This window comes from Octodon degus, unplaced genomic scaffold (genome assembly GCF_000260255.1).
Source record: "Octodon degus isolate 3935 unplaced genomic scaffold, OctDeg1.0 scaffold00110, whole genome shotgun sequence".
NCBI lineage: Eukaryota > Metazoa > Chordata > Mammalia > Rodentia > Octodontidae > Octodon > Octodon degus.
Genome location: NW_004524686.1, coordinates 10,173,639 through 10,178,767, shown reverse-complemented (window position 1 = coordinate 10,178,767; position 5,129 = coordinate 10,173,639).

Genomic DNA, 5,129 nt, shown 5'->3' with positions numbered 1-5,129 from the left:
CTCTTTGATTCCCTTTCCCATTTTGAGTTCCTGGCAGCCAGTAATCTGTTCCTTGGCTGTATAGATTTGACTTTCCTGGACATTTTAAATAAAATGGAATAATACATTCTGCAGTCTTCTGTATCTAGTATATTACACATAGCATATTGTTTAAAACATTTTCCCATGGATGGTTGTCTCATAGATCAGTAACTTGTAGCTTTTAATGACTGAATAGTGTTGTGTCGTATAGATATACCACACTCTATGCATTCACCAGCTGATGGAAATTTGGGTTGTTTCCACCTTTTGGCTGTTGTGAATGATGTAAATATTCACTCATTAAACATTTTGAAGCAAACTCCTGTTATCTTATTTCATCTACAACTACTTCACCTATATATTCATAATGAAAACATAGAAGTCCTTTTAAAAGATAGACACAACCAATTATTACATGAAAAGTGGTGATGAATTCTGAATAATACAAATTATCCAATGAATGATAAAATTTCACATTATCTCTTAAATGGCATGGTACTTTCTCAAAAACTTTATTCTCCACAGGGGTCTTCTTTCTCTTTGCCTCTGTCTCTCTGCTTATCTGTCACTCTGTCTCTGCCTCTGTTTCTGTCTGTCTTTGTCTTTGTCTCTGTCTCCCTGTCCTTCTCTGTCTCCCTCTGCCTCTCTCTCTTCTTTGGAATTTGTTTCTTAAAGAAATGAGATCATTTGCTCTGCAAGAGATATACTAATAACATGGAGAAAGTAAACCATATATATGAGATAGATAGATGATAGATAATTTTTTCTTTGGTACATTGTCTTCTTTCTTTATTTTCTTTCTTTCTTTCTTTTTTTGCTACTAGAAATCAAGCTCAGTTACCTTGTGTTTGTCATGCAGGCACTGCGCCAATGAGCTGTATCTCTGGCCCTCAGTTTCTTCATAATGTAATTTGCTGAATAAAATTTTAAATTTCAAGGAAAACAAAAAAAAGTTTCCCACAGCCCAGATCTTTTTCTTTTTGTGGTACCGGGGATTGAACTTGGGAAATTGTGCTTGCCAGGCAGGTACTTATGCCACTAAGCTACCTCCCTGGCCCCTCAGCTTGGATCTTGCTGAGTGCAACCCTGTAATGTTCATTCCACATTCCTCTGTACTTTGTGTTTCCTATAATTGGTAGTTTGTGGATTAATTCGCTTCACATTTATCTTTTGTTCTTCATAGGTGGAACAGTGTGCTCTACAGGAGGCTGATGAGGTCTATCACTCTTTTATTGATGTTAGCCTCCAGCAGGGTCAGTGACTATATTCATTTATTAGTTCTCTTTTCTGATTTAATGTATCATTTTAATGGTACATTTTAGATATACATAATGATAATTTGCATTGTAGGGAATTTGTGCCTGTACATGGTGTCTCTTGCTTCTTTTTTCTCATTCTCCTCCTTTCGACTCCTCTTCCCCTCCTTATTTATAAAAGCATTGTTTCCATTTTCCTTCTTCTTCTTATCCTTTTTCCTCCCCCCTCCCTTGTGCCCCTTCTCATTTGAACGTTTACTTCCCATTTCCCAGTACCTATTATATATTCTGGTCCTTATTTACACTTCTGGCTTCTCACACCAGAGATATCATGTGATATTTAAATGTGTGTGTCTAAGTTTTTTTACTTAAGAGTATGGTATCAGTTGGGAAGATAGATCAGCAGTCTCAGTGCCTGCCTGGCAAGCACAGTGACCTGAGCCCAATCCCTGGTACCTCATGCTGCCCCGAAAGGGTGTGTTGTGCTGGCCCCTAAACTGGGCATGGTGGCACATGGCTGTAATTCTAGCACTGTGGAGGCGGAGAAAGAACAATCACTACAAATCCGAACAAAATCGTAAGACCCTGTATCAACAAACAAATAAATAAATAATAAAAAAATTTAAAAAGTATGCTGTCAAGGTGCATCCATTTAGTTAGAAATCCCTCAAACTTATCCTTCTTTATAGCAGAGTTGTACTCCACTGTGTAAAAACCCCCACATCTTCTTTATCCATTCATATGTTGTCAACATATGGAGTGTTTCTAAGATTTAACTACCACAATTTGTGGCACTATAAACATGAGAATGCATACATTGCTGTGGTATGAGTCTTTTGATACTTTTGAGAAGATACCAAGAAGGTGAATAGCGGAGTCAAATATAACCTCTAGTCCTAGATTGTTGAGGAATCTCCACAATGATTTGCACAGTGGTTGCACTAGTCTACACTCCCAAGAGTGGAGAAGGGTTCCTTTTTTTTCCCACAGCCCAACCAGAAATTGTTATTGCTTGATTTCTTGATAGTAGCAATTCTTTGTGGAGTGAGGTGGAATCTCAGTGTTCTTGTAACTTGCATCTCTGAAATGGCAGATGACACTGGGCATTTTTTGTATATTTTGTACCCTTTGTACTTTTTAATTTAAAAAGTGTTCATTTTAGATGCCCACATTTTGATTGGGTCCTTAAATTTGGGGAAAGGGTCTGATTTTGTTTGAGTTCTTTATATATGTAAATATTGTCTTTGTCTGAGGAACAGCTGAAGAAGTTTTCCTCATACCACGTGTTGTCTCCTCATTCTGTTGGTGATTTCTTTTATAAGCAAAGGCTTTTTTTCCCATAATTTTATTGAGAAACAAATAGTAATGAGACAGTTTCAAACCAAATTGGTAGGATAGTTTCAATAATTAACACATTGCATACTGTCTTCCTAATGGTTATTTGCTGCATAAGATGTGGACATGATATCCTACTTACAAACACTATTACAACAAATCCCTCTATTCATTAAAAGAATGCAACTATATATCTATCCTAATGATCTTAAATACACAGATACAAAACGGACATTCATCTGTAACCCCTTTTTTGTTTAGTTCCATTATTTGAATATTATAAGTGTGTTAACTCAGCAAAATATTCTAAAAGAGTTCAGTAGTCCATAATAGTATTAGGTCTTCTGCTTGACTGGCAATATCAGAAACTTTTGACCTGAGTAGCCTACAGCTCAACATAACACCATGGCTTTACTTCTTATACTTCGTTTTTATACTTTTCTGCTGGATGGTTAAGACCAAGGCAAAGCAGGACCTATGCAACAAGAGTTGTAGCTTTTGGATCTGATAAAGTCAGTCAAATCCCCTCAGGATTTTTCCTGAGATTCTGTATCTCAGATTGTAGATAATTTGTCAGTGTCAGCCATGTGGATGAGTCATGGCCATTGCTTGGCCAATGTGCTCTCTGTGAAAGCCTGAGAGAATGTTTTCTTTCCATGTGACTCTCCTTAGGTACACTCTACATCATCAATCACTTTCCTCTTTGGCCCTATAATCTCCCTGATCAGAAAATTTGGGACACTACTGAGTTACATGATGTTACAGTGCAAGTTCTCATATGTCCTGAGTCTTCATTGACCTTGGAAGGCTAGGGCCAAAATGTTGGTTTTCCTTGTGGCCCTCCTTTTTCTCTAATTTTGGTCTGCAAACTTAGGTTGTTAACCCTCCAGAAAAGGAGCTTATTGTTATTACCATACAACCTAGGCTGTTAAGCTTTATCTCACTATCTGTCTGAATATCAAACATCGTAGGCATAACATGGAACAGGTATTTTTCATCAAATATTGATATGGTAAACTTTAAGTCCCTCCAGAAACATTGTGAAGATAGCCATACTCCCAAAATTACTGTACAGATTTAATGCAATCCCTATCAAACTACCACCAACATACCTCACAGACCTAGAGAAATCATTCCTAAAGTTTATGTGGAACCAGAAACGACCTAGAATAGCAAAGGCAATCCTGAGAAATAAAGACAGGGCAGGAGACATTACAATTCCTGACTTGAAATTATACTACAAGGCTACTGTGATAAAATCACCATGGTACTGGCAACAAAATGGACCTGAGAATCAATGGAATAGATTAGAAGATGCTGAAGCCCCTACGAACACACTCAGTCACCTAGTCTTTGACAAAGGGGCCAAACATACTCACTGGAAGAAAGATAGCCTCTTTAAGAATTGGTCCTGGAAGAAACTGACTCTCTACATGCCAAAAACTAAAACTTGACCCAGGTCTATCACCATGCACTAAGCTAAAGTCAAAATGGATTAAAGATCTAAACATTAAAATAGAGACACTAAATCTCCTGGAAGAGAAAGTAAGAGGAACTCTTGAAGACATAGGGGTAGGCAAACAGTTCATGAACAAAAATCAAATCGCATGGGAAACACTGAAAGAATTAACAATTGCGACCTGCTCTTACTGAGAAGGTTTTGCACGTCAAAAGAAATTGCCAACACAGTGAAAAGGCAACCCACAAGTTTGGAAAAAATCATGACAAATGCATACTCAGACAAAGGTCTGCTCTCTAGAATTTATAAAGAACTGAAAAACACTAGGGCCCCAAAATTCAAAGGCTTTTTAATAAGATGAGATTCCAGCTGCCTATTCTTTGTGATTGCTCCCATGGGCCTGAGGTTCTGTTAGGTAAGTCTTTGCTTATCCCTGTCTTCTAAAGTTTACTATTTTATCTTCCATCAGATTTAATATTTCTATTTTAATGTTAAAGTTTCTGATTGATCTCAATTTTAGTAATAGTATATGGTGAAAGATATGGATTTAGTCTTCATCTTTGGCATGGGGAAAGCCCGTTTTCCAATTATTAAAACAAAGAAAAAAAAGCCACTTTTCCAGCACCATTTATTAAAGAGGCTGTCTTTCTTCCAGTGAACATATTTGGTGCCTTTGTGAAAAATAAGGTGGCTGAGTGTGTATGTACTTGTGTCTGCATCTTCTAATCTGGTCCGCTGATTCTTAGGTCAATTTTTTTTTTGCTACTACCATGCTTTTTTTTGTTATCACAGTAGTGTTATAATAATATGGTTTCAATTCGGGGATTGTGATGACCCTTGCCTTACCTTTTTTTGTCTGTAATTTCTCTTTTTTTTAAAAAGTTTTATTGATAAACATATAGCAATGAGACAGTTTCAAATGAAATCGAAAGTACAGTTTCAACAAATAATACACTGCATACATTCTTCTCAGTGGTTAATTGCTGTACAAGATGCAGACTTGTGAACCTACTTACAAACACCATTAGAAAAAATCATTCTATTCATTAAGAGAATGC